We start from the raw sequence: 17,244 nt of genomic DNA, 5'->3' as shown, positions 1-17,244 counted from the left end.
AAATGATCACCATTTAGAATTTATACCAAATTTCCTCTTATCAAAGCAATACATATGTGTACATTGTTATCATTATCAATTTATCTAACTATATCCATTATCACTTCATTTTTAACATAATGCTCTAATTTTAACTAAACTTGACTAATATTTTGTTATTAGTTTTCATATCTCCACCTGCGTCTTTCCAGTAATAGTGCAGTCTTATGTCTTTTGCCATTTGTGGAATTAGTCTTCTGGTTATTTCCTTAATCAAATTTGTGTGGACTTCTCTTCGCAACTTATTGCTTTTTGCATATCTTGCAATATCTCGAGACCCTCCATCAGCTTCTTTAATCAGCTTATCTTTGGTTATCAGTAGTGCTTTTGTCAAAGTTTCTCTCCTTGAATCCATCAATTCTTCTCTTTTTTCTTCTCCTATGCCTTGAAATCTGGGGTAGAGCTCCTTTCCATATATCTTCCCTTTCCATGTTCCACTCTTTCCATCTCCAACCACACTCAGTTCACTGTCACTATCCATAATTATCTTGCCTCTTTGTTCATTTTCCCTTGGGTTTTTAGGACTCTAACCTCCACTTTTTCCATTTGCTGGATATCTTCAATTTTTCCATCGAAATTTACTGCATTACAATCTATATTTTCCAATCTCTTCTCAATTCTCTCTGTTGTTTCTAATAATTTTTGAATTTCAAACAATCTGTTGTAATGTTATGGTTTCTTTTTGGTGTTGTGCCATTCTTTCAACTAGTAAACACTGCTGCTCTAATTTCAAAACAAGGTTTTGTTTTCACTTCTCTCCAGCTGCCAAAGAAGCATCCAAAGAGCACCTGTATAAACAACCCATGCTCTATTCTTTATCTCTTCTGTAAGCAAGCTGAAGCCTTTGAAGTGCAAAGTCAAAATGATCAAAGAGAAAAAAAAGAAAGCAATATTTCCAGGACTCAACCTCTAACCTCCAAGTGGCAGTGTAACTTCATTTTCCTCTGATGTTACTACCCTCTTTATATTCCTTTTATATCTTCTTTATATTCCAGGCTTAACAGAAACAAAATTCTTAAATGGAGCAAAATAAAGAGAAAAAACCCATCCAAACCAATATTATAAAAATAAAGAAAAAGATTTAAACTATAGGTAAAAAAAGAAATAGAAGAAGAAAAACCAATACTTTCACTTTAAAAAGTAGGAAATATTTGCAAAACTTCCATCCATTAAAAAAAGGATAACACACTGTCCAATAGAGCTTAATTTTGCTGCTTATTTTTTTTCTTTGCAAGTTTAATTTAGCTTTGATTTTTTGGGGGGACAGTCTGTTTTATAACAATAAAATTTCCACACCAGATGGACACACTTTCTCTTTCCACTTTCCTCCTGTTGCGGAGCTGTCCCAACTTCAGCAACTTTTGGCTGTGCTTCTGTCACCAGCAAGAAGATATTCTCCTGCATCAATCAGGGACTTCGCGATGTCCCTGAGATCAACAAGACATACTCTTCCCTGTCACTGTCTCTTCGGGATGGTTTAGGTCCAAAAAGACCGTCCAGCGGCAAAAAAAAAGAGCTCCGAGATCGCACATTGTACCGTTGCGATGTCAGATCCTGTCTCCCAAATACTGTTGATTTCTTCTGGAGTTTTAAAATTAGCAGCATAGGTTCAATGTACTTATCAACTGTACATGCATCCAACAGGAATATCCACACATTAGTTGGCACTGTTAGCAAAACATGCCCCCATGGAAAATTTGTATTTCTGCTTGAAACTAATAATAGTATTTAAATTTTAAAAATTTAAATTACCTTCCACGTAAATCAGATTAAAACCCAAGTAGAGATTTCAGTGACAATATTTGGCTTTCAGTAAAGTGATTTGATTTCTATTTTTTCTGCATTTATTTGAAAAACTGTCATCTAGCTGAAACAGATAGTGGTTCTAAAGTTGCAGGAGTCCTTTTTCCTCCATTATTATTGATGATGGCATATATTATAATGGAGGATACTGGACAATGACACTCAGGCAATGTGGTGGAGAGCCCATATTTGCATACAGACAAACTCCCAATCTGAAGCTGATTCTCAGAAGCATCAAAAGGACAATGATGCTAATATGGGAGACCCTGCAACAAATCCACGTATCTACTTTGCTCTCACATCTACCCCAACAGCACCACCATAGGCCACAATAAGTACACAAATCAAATCATTTATTAAATTCCATAAGACCAGAAATGAGCAATATAAGACCTACAGTGAATATAAGTACTGGTATTCCTGGCATACTGACCACTCATTCAGTGCAAATTGCAGTAACATTGAATGAATGGTAATTATGAGAAGTCCTCAAAGTTCTGGTCATTCTAGCAACCCAGCCACATAATTGCAATTCGGGCACTTGAAAATCAGCTCCCATTTATGACAATTGCAATAACCCATAGTCGCATGTTGACCATTTGCAGCTTTACTTGCCAGCTTCCCACAAGCAAACTCAACAGGGAAAGCCAGCAGGGAAGCTCATTCTCCTTGCACGCAATGGCAATCCTGGTCCCATTGTAGTCTGAGGCATATGTGTGTATGCGTGTGTTTAAAAGAAGTAAATATAAATATGAGGTACCTAATAAAGAATATACAAATGTTTTAAAAATGAGATAAATAATATAATAATGGTAAAGTAAAATAACATATAATACAAGGAAATTGATGAAACTCCAGATCTTTACTTACAAGTAAAGTGAACTGAACAAAGACACAAAAAATCAGGGCAACTGGGAAAATATACATGAGATTTTATCAGATAGGAGGAGAACAAATAGAAGTCATGCTCTGTGTCCAGAAACTTCTTCAGGATGGAATGGATGGATGGCAAGTCAGCCAAAAGCCCCTGTAAAGGGAACAACAGAGGAGCATATGGCTTAGAGACTTTATTCACTGTTTACACATGAGCATGGGTAGTGGTGAAGAGGGATGTGCTTGCAGTATAGCATCCAAAAAGGAATACTGTGGAAAGTGCATTGAGCCTGCATATCATAGAGGCTCGGCAAATGTTCATTATTGTTATGTTCACTATAGGTATGAAGCTGGTACAAAACCTTTTGAAAGAATCCCCAAAATTATAGAACTAGACTTTAGGGTTAGATTGATTTGAAGGTCAATATCCTTAGATGTGTTGCTTGACAACATTGCCATCATTTTAGAGATTAGTGAGATGTCAGCCCAACTAGATAGATCAGATCAAGATATCAATCAACTCCATAGGAAGGTTAAAGTTACTCATATTGTGATTGGCTATAATAATATAATGTTGCATGACTGATTGTGTGGGACCTCCTCCCCTATCTTATACTCCAGTGAATTAGGGACATGTCTCTCTGAGTCACTTCTAAGTCTTATCTGGACATTGTGGACTTAGCAAATGTTTTACCTCTAGTCACCTTAGCAATAGAACTTGCATATCTCCATCAAGGCCACCTTCCTTACTCTTTACATCAGCAGAGGCTCTCTACTGAGAAATGCAGTGAATGAATTTTGTCAATAGCTTTCTTAACCCATGTTGATTTAATGTGGCCTTTAAAAACCAAACCTATAGGGAAGAAAATCAATTTTAACTAAACATTAATGGGTGGGAACCAAGCTCTGTCAACTACAGGAACCAAATCCATCTCTAAACATAAGATAGCATTCTTAATATATTTGGGAGTGCATGAATGACTCTAATAAACGTAGTTTGAACAAGTTCAAGAATATTGAACTTGGGAGGCGGGGCTTGATGTCACGATGACACGACATGCATTCTTGGGGCTCCAGGATTGCTGTCGATATCTCTGTTGCTGGACAGTCCTTTTTGGATCTAAACCATTCTGAAGGAACGGTAATAGAGAAGAGCATGTCCTGCTGATCTCAGGGACATCGCAAAGTCCCTGATCGATTCAGGAGAAAGCTCTTTTTGCCAGCTACAAGAGAAGCAGTCAAAGTGGCTGCAGAAGGTTGGGACAGTCCTCTGAAATGGAAGCAGAACAGGAGAGCCAGTGTGTCAAAATGGTGAGAAAAATCCTTATTATTAGAGAGAAGAGAAAACCCAAAAGACTTAGAGTTAAAATAAAATTGAAGACAGAAGTAAGTAAGTGGCGAATTAACCCTGGTTTAAAACTATCAGGTTATCTTTTTCACTTTAATTTTGTTTGTTTTCTATGGATGGAGTTTTTACAAATGCCTCTTACTTTTAAACTGGACTGGTCTTTTCCCCCTTCTCCCCCTTCTTCCTCTATATTTTTTCCATTTTTTGTATTTATGGATTAAAAGTTTCTTTCCTCGCAAGGCTTGGCTGGATTGTAATCTTTAAACTTTTTTTCCCTTCTCTTCCAGAGTTCGGAGCTTAGAAAGAGAGGCAAAAACAGAGGGAAAGTATGTAACACTGCCATCTGGAGGCTAGAGGCTTGGCAACACCTGATAATACAAACCTATTAGCTTTGTTTACTGAAAGGGTCAGTGGAAAACATCTTGTTTATACAGGTGTTTCTTTGAAGGAAAGAGAAAGCTTTGACCTGAAAAACTTTACTGGATTTGTTTGAAACCTAGCAAAAGCCTTGGATGTTTTAGTGGCAGTGCTTATATCCTGGGAAAATGGCCCAATATGAAGAAGAAAAAGGACTAACATTGCAAATAATTATGCTAGAAATTCAAAAAGTCTTAATAATCACAGAGAGAATTGAAAAGAGACTTGAAATTATAGATCAGAATACAGAAAGTACGGAGGGAAGAGTTGAGAATACTTATAAAACAACGATAAAATTTGAGGACAGAGTTCAAAAAGCCACAGAGACACATGAAAGTGATAAGAAAATTGTTGACACTGACAGCAAATCGAGAGTGGAGGAAAATGAAAAGTGCGAAATACGGAAAGGAGAGATTGATGAACTGGAACTCTATCTCAGATGTCAAAATATAGATGAAGAAAGGGGAGAAAATTTGGCAGAAACAATGAGAGTAATTTCGGCAGAAGCACCAGCGATAACAAAAGTCAAGCTGATGAAAGGAACAAATAGAGGATTTCGAATCTTTATAAGATATGCAATGAATAACAAGTTGTCAAGAGAAGTCCACATAAGATTTATCAAGAAAACATTTAGAATACAGATTCTACAAATGGCAAGAAATATTGGACTGCACTATTTCTGGAAGGATACAGGATGATGAAATGAAATGTCACAATAAAATTTATTTAAATGTAGTTAAATTTTGAATACTATGTATAAGACAAAGTAATAATAGCTATAGTCAAATAAATGATTAATAATGATAATAAAGCACTTATATATACTAGATTGATAATATGAAATTTTATACAAACTGTAAGTGAGGATGATGGAAATGATGTTGAAAAACCTTTTTATAAAAGGTAAATAATTCTATATAGAATAGAATATAAAGATGTAATATCATTGGATGATTTCAGGATGATGTAATGAAATGCCATAATATAAATTTACTTCAAATTTAATATGTTTCATATAAAAAGGATGTAATAATAGCTATGCTTAATGGATATTTAACAATTATAACAATTTGCATATATGTATATTAGATTGATGATACTAATAATGGAAAAAACATGGAATTGAAAATTATTAGAGAATGTTATCAATACTAAAATAATAGAATGACTTAGAATAGGATATAAAAAATTCTTTATTATTGGATATATTGAAGATGATATAATGAATCATTATAATATAAATGGATACATATTTAGAATACCTTGTTTAAAATGGAGAAACAATAGTGATAATCAAACAAATGAAGTATAATAATAATGTATACAAAGATATTTGATTGACAATATGTGAATTTTGATAAAGCTCAAGTGATGACTATGGAAAGGACGCAGAAAGACCTTGTAACCAATCGACACACTGTATGCATTTGAAGAGGTTTTTATGTTATATGTTTTGTATGTTTGTTTGAAAATAAAAATTTTATTTAAAAAAAAAAGAATATTGAACTTGTTAAGAGGACAAATGCAAGTACCATAAAGAAGTTGAGGAACAACCTTGGCTAAGAGAATCTTACTGGCTACAGGGATACAATGAGCCCTCTTTTAAATGAAAAGATATCATAATAGCTGTCGAGTTACACTGATCAACACCTGCCTAATAGGAAAGAAGTGCCCTACAAGATAAAGAGGTCTGGAACAGCACACCAGGGCTTCACAGTTGAAGTGCTATTATTTGATCATTTCTGAAAATTACCATAGTATTGAATAAATACTAGAACTTTGTTTTTTATGACATTTAATTAATAATCTTTCTTTTAAACCTGAAAGGCCAAAGACCTTCTCATTTCTAGTTGGGAAATGGACATAATAATTACACTAACTGCATGTAAAGAGTCTTATTATTGAATTTATATAGAAATTAAAAATTAAGGAAGCCAGTACAAGCTTGCTTTACTCTTCTCTAAGTTGAAACAGCTTCAGAAAGGTGACCCCAGGGGAGTGTCTAACTCTCCGAGAGGTGTTAGAGTAGAAAGATTGGATAAGTAGAAGGATCCTTTTGTCAATGGTGGATTACCTTAATTTGTCCCACAATCTGTTTTGGGGAATTAAATTCAAAGTCAATGTAAAGTTATCAAAGGTTGCAAAAAAGGGGAAAGTATTTTTCAGCCAAATTTAAAAGTGCTTTCATATGCAATAGATTTAATGCAAAATGCAACAACTTACTTCTGGACAAAGAGAACTAACCTTACTTGGAATTCCTTTACTTTATAAAGGCAAAAATGAACACCATTTTTATATTAGGACTAAAAACAAGGACAAATTTATAGCAGAGCATTCCAAGCCTCCAAGGATATGCTATTGCAGATCCCCAAAGTGACAATTTTGGAAAGCTGAAACTTTAAAAGCAACATTGGCAATGGATTGCTGAACTCACAAACATCAAAAGGTTTCAAGACATCTCAAAAGGTCTCAATAAACACAATGTGTTTTTAACTAAATACAATTGTTAATTGTTAAGATATTTCAATATGTATCTGCTGTTTCGTATGTGGTCTGTATCTGCATAACCTAGCTACTTTTCTTTCCCTTTCCCTCTCCTAACCTGATTTAAATCCTACATTAGTCCAGCTACGCTATGCATCTGATGAAGTGAGTTGCAGCTCACAAACGTTTCTGTCTTTTAATAAAATGTACTATCAGACTAATGTATTTTGCCTAATTAGCATTTTATTATCTTTTAGTTTACTCTAGGATGGTTCCATTTATTAAATTGTATTACAAATTTGAGTTCATGTCCTCTGCCACATTAATATCTTCAATAACAATGAACTAAATAATTGAATCTATATTATTGAGGGGAGTAGAGGATCCAAGTACATGTGCCCAGTACATCAGATGTAATCTTGGAACCATTGAACAGAAACAGGTTACTACTGATATTTAGGAATTGTTGAAATGGACACAGGGGTTTTACCATGACTGAATGCAATCAACAGGGTTACTCTTTTGTCCATGTATAGCCATGAAAGGGAATCTGCTTCTCCTGTTGTTGTTAGGTTTTCTTATCCACCCTTTTTTTTCAAAAAATATTTTGGGGTCAACTCATGGCAGGGATATCCTAATATACCTGTCTGCTGTTATACATGTGTGGCAGCCTTGACTGCAGCTGTCAAATAGCTCTCGATCATCCTGTTCCACTGAAGGTGTAAAGTGAGATAAGCTGTCTATCCTTTACCAAAGCAATAAGGAGAAGAACATAGCTTAAGTCTAAAAGAAGAAGGGATACATAAGTGGTTCCAACACACACCACCCTAATTTAATGGATATTAGAAGGGGAGGAGGCATTGACAATCAGACTTGCAAGATTATGTTATTGTAGTCCATCTTAGTAAAGGTAATTTTAGCCTTCCTTCCTTTCATGGTCTATTCTATCTGGTGAGGCTGACACTTCTGATATGATGCTGAACTACATAATAATATTTTTCTTATAACTCTGAAGTGTCCTGAATGTAGATACTTGTTTACTGATATCTTTATATTAGAAATTGTAGTAACAAGAATAAAGCATAACTCATATTTCCTTCTCTTTATTAACATTAATATTTTAAATCATACCTAATATTGATATATCTTTTTTCTTTTCTATCTTTAAAGGTCTAAGTTATCTAAACATCATAGTGTTAATGATCTAGTTGGTGTTACCTTTGGCTCAAAACGCCTAGTTGGTGTTACCTTTGGCTCAAAACAATACAATAAAACCATTTTTAAAGGTAATATTAGATATGTTCCTAGAGTGGCTGAATGACTGACTTCATGAAACAAGAGTAGTAATTAATTTCTTTCCTACTGTAAATGTACTCTTTGGCAGCTGGATATGATAGTGCTATTCTCTAGGAAATTACCTGAGATGTTTTGTGTACATCAAATATACTGTTATTTCAGTCTCTCAATATATTTGTGCTTAGAATCCAACTAACAATTTGAAGAGTATTCAAAAGTTGGACTTGAAAGAAGCAAGTTAGGAAAAATAATAATACTTTTGAACTTTGGTGTTCAAGACAAGACAAGAAAGCAAATGCGTCATTGAACAAATCAAATTTTGTGTGGTCATTAAGACTTAAGGCCATCTGTAAGGGTTGATACCAATTTGATGGCACATGCTGATATCAAGTGGAATTCAAAAAAACACTATATATGTTAGTGCCCAAGGGGGGGGGGAGGAAGTCATAAATGCTGCAAGAATGTTGGATAACAGTAAACTTGTTGGACTAGATGGGGTAGAGAAATGTTAAAATATGGCTGTGGTCACATGGTAGAATGGCTGTGCAGTTTGACATTAATGTCTACCTGAGTATTGAAAGAATGATGTTGGTCCCAGTGGTGGAATACATTTTTTTTTACTACCGGTTCTGGGGGCGTGGCTTGGTGGGTGCGGCAGGGGAAGGATACAGTAAAATCTCCATTCCCACTCCACTCCAGGGGAAGGTTACTGCAAAATCCCATTTCTTCCCGATCAGCTAGGACTCAGGAGGCAGAGAGGGGGCGGGGCCAGTCAGAGGTTGTATTTACCAGTTCTCTGAACTACTCAAAATTTCCGCTACCGGTTCTCCAGAACTGGTCAGAACCTCCTGAATACCACCTCTGGTTGGTCCCCTATATAAATAGAAGGTGACCATATGAGTGACTGCAAAAACTGCAGTGAGCTTGGAAGACCCGTCACAAAATTCTGATTTAAAAGAAATGAGAAGTGACACAAATGAAATCTAGTAAACACAGTGTAACTTTCTGCTAGGCAGAACAGATCTTTTCTTGTGCAATCTCTGAGAAATGTATGATTATCAGAAAGAAAAAAATACTATATGTTTGTTGTTTCAGAGACAGACTGTAATTAAGCAACAAGATTTTAATTGTATCTTGCTTTATGTGAATAGGAAGTTTAGTTGCTGAATACAAAAGTGCAGTCACTGAGGGAAACTGAGCAAGCACGAGAAAAAGATGCTTAGCCATGAAAAAGAACTAAAATAACAATATATCAGGACCCCCTTGGTTGTTCCATACATTTATAGATAACTACATAAGAAATATTCATAGTGATGTTAAAAGTAGAATATGTTGGTCGATATGAATGTGCATATACTTTTTGTATGGAGAGAAGTTGCAGCAAATATTAGATTATATGATACCATGAGAACTATAGAACTGCAAAACAATCTGTTTTAGACTAAGTGAGCTATATTTTAGTATAAATGCATTTTAAGGTCTGTATCTTTGTTGATTGCAAAAAACACAGTGGGTAATAGCAGTAGCCGGCTGAGAGGAAGTAATGTTTGTTGAAAGCAGTGAAAATGTATTGTGAGAACCTGCTAATCTCCATTTTGTTATATGACAAATGTTCAGTATATCAGAAACAAAGAAGCAAGTTAGGCATTGTATGGATGTAATTAAAAATAATATGATGAGATTATTTGGAATGAAAGTAAAAAGTAAGAAAATTCTGGAACACGCACTTTAGGGAATCTATATGTTAAATATTTATTGAGGGAAGTTGGATTAGAAGATGATAAGTGTGGTTTTAACATTTAAGAAGGCAATGTTAATAACCATGCTATGCTGATGACACTCTCTCAGAGATGAAAATTATCTGCAAGCTGTGATAATGAAAGTTAAGGAGCACAATGAAGAAAAAATGAGACTAAGTTTTCCCAGAGGGTGGATGGCTATCAGTAAGAGTTGTTTGTTGTTGTGGATTCTGGAACAAAGCAGAGACTGAACTAGATTATTTCCAAGATCTCTTCTAAAGTGATTGTTTGGATAGCCCCCAACATTGCTTTCTGTCCTTCAGTCAAAATGTTGATGATAAGATACAGTCTTTGACATTTGATGGGTTGAACTTGAATCCAAAATTTCCCCTATCAAATCTATATATTTAAATCATATATATTCAAAATAGTTCTAGGACATTTGGTGTTCCTTGGGTTTTTGATTGGAAAGTAAAAAGAATTTTCTGAAATTAAGAATATTTGGAAATCTCATAGCAGACTAGAAACTAGAATCTAGTTTTTTACTTTATTAATATCTGCAATATGTTGTCACCTTCTTGCTTGCTTTTTGCTGCGTGATTTAAAAACACGTCATGTATGCTTCATCTGTTAGCTAAAATTAATTTTTTATATCCTAATTGTGGAAACATACATAAATCCTTTAAGGAAGTTAGAAGAATTATGAGGATTGTATTTTGGAATGAGAGATCAGATTCACATTCCTTTAAAGTCACGAATGAGGACTCTGTTAGCGTTTATTTATTATTAAGTATACAAGCTTTTGTGTACTACAGCTTACTTCATTGGATGCATGAGGAGGCTACATTGATGTAGGGTTTAAATTGGGATGAGGTGAATAGAAAGGGAGGATGTGGAAAGCCAGAGTGCTTATCAAAGTACAAGTTATATGTAAGGCAAGTATCTTATCACTTAACGATTGTAATCTGTTAGAAATTTATTTTTTTGATCGCATACTTTTCCTCTGATGTGAGATATACCATTCTTTGCTAACAATGTCGGTCTGAATTCAACATAGAACAGACAGTCCAAACTTTGTACAAAATAAATAAATTGACATGTTTGACATCAGGACTCAAAAAAAGGACAAGGCATATCAGAGGATTTTAACCTCTCAAAATGATCCATTACAGATTTCAAAGTGGTTACTTTGAAAAAAAAAACTTTTTAACAGGACAATTGAGCAAGATATCGATGAACTCATATACATCAAAAGGCTTCAGGCTATCTCAGCAATACAATGGAATTTTAACACATTACAATTGTTGTTTGACGTAATGCTTGTTATCTATCTCACATTTTACTTGCACCTTTTCTTCCTCTCGATGGATTGCTATTATCTATATTATGTCTTCTTGATTTTGATCAGGAAGATGCTGTGCAGAAAAGTAAACACCTTCGTGATATTCATTTTGCAGTTGCCTTTTTTGTATAGCTTTTACATATTGTTATTGGTTACTTAGGTTCTATATATGGAGAGGTGGTAAATATATCAATAAAAAATATGGTAAATAGCATTCTTTCATTACTGCTGAAAATGTATTTATAGCCTTATTAAAAACAGTGCACCTGGTTTAACATTATTCTCCAGATGCTTTTATTTTACAGTCTTTTGAATGAAGTTTAATATTTTCAAAAGAAATGTTTGGAGAAGTTTTCATAAATTACTTGCCATGGAGTGTATATTTTGGGTCTGAAGGTTTAGAATATATTAATTATAAGCAAAGAAACTCAAAGCAAATTGCCCTAAGATTTAATGTTGCCTGCTTCAAACATTTATTTGTGTGCTTCCCATTCAGGAAAATATTTGATTTACTGATCTTGAATGAACTTTTGCCAAAGAGCTGGAAATGCCTAGTTGGTGTTACCTTTCTTCAATAGAATCTGCCTTTCTCTTTCAGCCTGCTTTTATCTCTTATCATTTGTTCAGCTGTCACCAAAGACTTTAGGCATTGATGAAAGGAATTGGAAACTTAGGGCTCATGAAAAAGATAGTTCCTAGAAGCTATTTAGTGAGGACACTTTTGTATTACTAGGAATTAACTGGTGCTATAGTTCCACTGCTCTTTGCGGCCTTTCAGTGATCCACTTATTGCCTGGAAGTTACTAATTTTATACACCCACATTGAAATGTAGGTCAGCTCAACTCAAGGATCATCCTAGTTTTGCTGGGTAAAAAGGAAATAGATAAAGCTGAATTCCTTATTTTTAGAAATATAATATCTAGTTCTTATACTCACGCCACTTTCCACACATAGATAAGAATATTGTTTCCTCAAACTTTGCAATATTAGTACTACCATTAATAACACTAATTATGTCAAGGGAGGTGAAATAAAAATGCCACTTGCTTTTAATCATTTTTATCTATACTTCCAATCAAACAATGGTAGAAGTTTCAAACTTTATACATTAAAACCATGTTCTTGGAATCCAACATATTTAATGGGGGAAAAGGATCAGTTTGCTTCCTGTTGCATAATTTCTGAAAACCGATCATGAGATATTCACTCTCATTTGATTTTCCTCTTTTGTTCATTCAAAGACCCAGATAAAACAGAATGTAATTGGTGAGCTGTATCCCTATACTAAAGAAGTAATGTATTTAAGTGGTAGTTAAAAGTAACTCAGCAAAGAGAGGCTATACATTTTTCCAGATAGATAAATGCACAGATACAGTATAGGTGGTACCTTGTTCAATAGTAGTAACTGTGAGAGGGATCTTGGAATCCTAGTGGACATCCATTTAAATATAAGCCAGCAGTGTGTAGCAAAAAAGCCAACATAGTTCTAGGCTACATAAACAGAGGATAGAATCAAGATCACGTGAAGTGTTAATACCACTTCATAATGCTTTGGTAAGGCCACACTTGGAATACTACATTCAGTTTTGGTCGCCACGATGTAAAAAAGATGTGGAGACTCTAGAAAGAGTGCAGAGAAAAGCAACAAAGATGATTAGGGGACTGGAGACTTAAACATATGAAGAACGGTTGCAGGAACTGGGTATGTGTAGTTTAATGAAAAGAAGGACTAGGGGAGACATGATAGCAGTGTTCCAATATCTCAGGGGTTGCCACAAAGAAGAGGGAGTCAGACTATTCTCCAAGGCACCTGAGGGTAGAACAAGAAGCAATGGGTGGAAACTAATCAAGGAGAGAAGCAACTTAGAACTGAGGAGAAATTTCCTGACAGTTAGAACAATTAATCAGTGGAACAGCTTGCCTCCAGAAGTTGTGAATGCCCCAACACTGGAAGTCTTTAAGAAGACGTTGGATAGCCATCTGTCTGAAACGTTATAGGGTTTCCTGCCTAGGCAGGGGGTTGGACTAGAAGGCCTCCAAGGTCCCTTCGAACTCTACTATTGTATTGTATTGTAAATGTAGACATTATTTCCTATGATTAATTATGTTTTGCTATCATTTATACACATGCCAAGGAAAGATTCACTGTTTTTAAACTTTTGAATATGGTCTGCTGTCAGCCATGGAAATAATCTCAGATCAGGCACAATGGTAACCTACCATTTTGTGGTATATCCATATTTTCACATAAAAAATATATTTTTAAGAAAATGTAAACATTGCACCTAAGCTTCTGATGGCATTTGCAAAAAGGCCGTGATTTCTTCATACAGCCTTCAAATCTGTGTCATGAGATCAATGGCTTTTATGATACTTTGCTTGCAATGCAACTGAACGGAATGTTGTTTCCGATTGGAAGGATTATTCCTTCATGCAAATGAAAGGTTTGCTATAGGGCTTGGGATGCTGAATGGCTTACATGTTGTTACTTTAATTTTTCCATCTCAAATTCTTAGCAATCTAAGTTGAATTACCTCCCAATTTGCATATGTAAATATTTTCCATTTACTATTTTCTCCAGTATTTGAATATGATCTATTGAAGCACTTTTCTTCAATAAGTATTAAGCATTCAGATTAATGTTAATTTTGCACATTCAACTTTTATGCAACTGACATCTTAAAAGCCTTGAAACACGGACTGCACTACTACTCAGACTGTATTTGGAATAAAAATGGTAAGTACTATCATTTATGGATACTATCAAATATAATTGTATTAAAGATGCAATTTAGTCAATAATTGGCAAGTTTATGCATGTGGTTTATAGTGCCACTTTTTAAAAATCACAGACAGTAACTATTCTATGTGGGCCAAAGAATAAATTGTGTAGATCAGAACTTTGGGGACGTAGAATGAATGAATGAAGCTAGGTTTAGTAAATTGAATGAAGCTAGGTTTAGTAAATTGTAATGGCAATTTGGAAGTAAAAATAAAACCCCAAAGCATCCATAGCAGAGGCATATTTGAGTTCAATCATTGTGCTAAACCATGGCTTGATCAACCATGGCTTAATGAATTGACCACAAATAATTTACTGAGTAGAGCACACTAAATCAAAAATCAAGCAAACCACATTATAGTTTATCTCAGACTTCAGGCAGAAGGAGATATCACTGAAAGATCAGGGTTCCAAAGCCTTGACACTGTCACTAAAGATATGAGCCTTTTTTATTATGGTTAAGTTAATCACAATGTAGGTATCCCATTGACTATTCTGCAGTATATCTACTCATGTCCATAATTTTTTCATAAATACATGCTGAATACAACTTAACCAAACTTTAAAAAATATATATAGTATTAATTATCTTTGAACAATCATTCCATGCTTTTGCTGATCTTTAATACGATCGGTGCACTTTATTTTTACAGTAGAGCCTTCATTTTATTCTAATTTATGTATTATATTATTTATACTCTATCTTTCTGCTTATTTTGCAGTCAAGGCAGCTTACAATAAAAAATATAGACCACTGTATAAAATGCAAAATGCATGAAATTAAAATCAAAGGTAAAATTCCAGCCAATAATTAACAGCTTGGCAGGAGAGATACTTTTTCCATTTTCCTAAATACTAGGGGTCTGGGAGTCAATCCCACCTCCTTATATTCCATAGCCAGATAACTAGAGAAGAACAACCCTTGCTGTTTAACCATTGTTGGGTTGAGAATGAAGCAACTCTGTCATTGCAGTCATATTATTTTGTTCTGCTCCAACTTGATTGCTTAGAAAGATTTAATAAAGTCATTGCCACACTCCCCATTTAATAACATTACATTAAGCTGGGGGACAAATGCCCGATTTTAGGAAAGAGCAAACAAAACTTACTCAACAGCTTATGTGTGCAATTTGCAAGCTGCAGATGGAATATAAATAGCTTATTCAGATAAGGTTGTAAAATATTCAACTTTAGCTTCTAAAATCTCATTCCATTCTTAATAGCACTTGTAAGACTTAGGCAGAGAGAGAGAGAACAATGAGGGTTGCATTTTGCATTAACTAATAATGTGGTTTGTTTTTTACTTTGTATGTGAACTTAACCATTGGGGTATATAAAGCTGAATTCCTATCTTAGCATATTGTTTGAACCTAGCTAACTATCTCTGCAGTAGGGAGAGGAAGCACTACAATTTCACACCAGCAAAACCTTGCAGAAAAGGGGCCAATTTGTGGCAGTGCCATTTTGCCCCATTTTCCAGGTTCTGGAAGAAGCTATGACAAAGACATATCCATGAGGTCATCAGGACTTTTCTTTTGTGCCTTTGAGTCAGTGTTGACACCTGGGGACTACCTGGACAAGTCCTTGCACTTTTCTTAGCATTGTTTGCCTTTGCCTGCTTCCTAGGGCTGAGAAAGTGACTGGCCTAAAGTCACCCAACTGAGTTTGTGCATAAGGTAGAACTAGAATTCATGTCTTTGTTTCTACCCTAGTGCCTTGATCACACCACCAAACTGGCTCTCAAGCTTTATGGTGACTTTATATCTTCAATGTAACAGAAATTCTGCTTTTATACATAGAATTCCTTACTTGAAGGGTGGATGGAGTTGGCTGGTTGCAGAACATATCCTAGTGGAGAGATTTTTTATTACTTACATACAGTAACACTTCAGATACAGGTAGCTGAAACAGTCTGTTCATGTTATACTGTTGATTAGTTGAACATCAGATGTGTCTATGAGACATAAGAACCACATTGCAGACTTGGAAATAATGTCTGAATCAGTATGTTCTTTACCATTGAATTATCTATCAGACTACATAGGTTCTCTTACAGAACAGATGGCAATATCTTATTTGAATGTATTTGTGTAATCCGTATTTGGTTCACTGAAAGAATTCACACACAAGCACACACATCAATTAAAAACAGCTTAAAGAGATTTAATCCAGAAAGCTTAACTTTCTGGCAATACCATTTTCATATGGATTTCAGGATAGAAGGGAGGGGAATCTGCTTTGCAACAAAAATAGGTTATTCTTTTGCACTTTCACCCCATTAGCAGAAAATATTGAAGAACTGTGTTTTTCCCCCCACTCGTACGTTAGCTTCTTTTTGTACTGAAGTTCCATCCTTAATGTCCAGGCATAAGCTTGTCCTGTCTTGATTTGAATCCTTTAATTTAATCATATCATGCTTGTTGTAAGTCACTCAGAATTTCTTAAGATGTACAGCCATTTAAGTAAATATTTCAACATAGACAAAATAGCATACATGGATCCTGTCAAGGATAATATGTGTGTGTCTATATTCTAAAGTTTTTATCCAGAACGTGGATTGATAAATGCAGTCTAGATAGAAGTGGTCTGTTTATACAGACACAGAAACATTGACATCTGATTGTTAATATATTTCTGTGTGGTTTTTAATCTTATAATATTGAGGTGCATGTATACTTAAAACTATGTTTATGTCTTTTAGATATGCTCAGAAGTGTATTAAAAGGCACTGGAGAAACCACTCCTCTTATACACAATATTCCTACTTGCCTTATAACAATCCTTACCATGCAAATGAACAGTGGCTATATAGCACATAGGCTCAAGTGAGTGTCCACAGCAAACCATGATGATGTCAAAATAACAAGCATGTCATCACATAAAAGCTGTGATTGTTGATCCCTATGTCTGAGAGAAGAAAGCTGTGGCTTTTGTGTAATATCATCATACATTTTATCACTTGCCCCTTTTGCCTTCTCCCCCCCCCTTCCCAAAGCACCCTCACTTTCTGGAATTAAACAATGCAGTAATATGGCAGTTTGAAAAGACAGACAGTGATATGGCTTACTCTGTGTTTCTCAATGTGGTTTTTATTCTACAAGTGGAATAAAATATTCTGGA

The sequence above is a fragment of the Natrix helvetica genome (genome assembly GCF_964273705.1).
Source record: "Natrix helvetica genome assembly, chromosome: 1".
Taxonomy (NCBI): Eukaryota; Metazoa; Chordata; class Lepidosauria; order Squamata; family Natricidae; genus Natrix; species Natrix helvetica.
Note: the sequence above shows the minus strand (reverse complement) of the source record.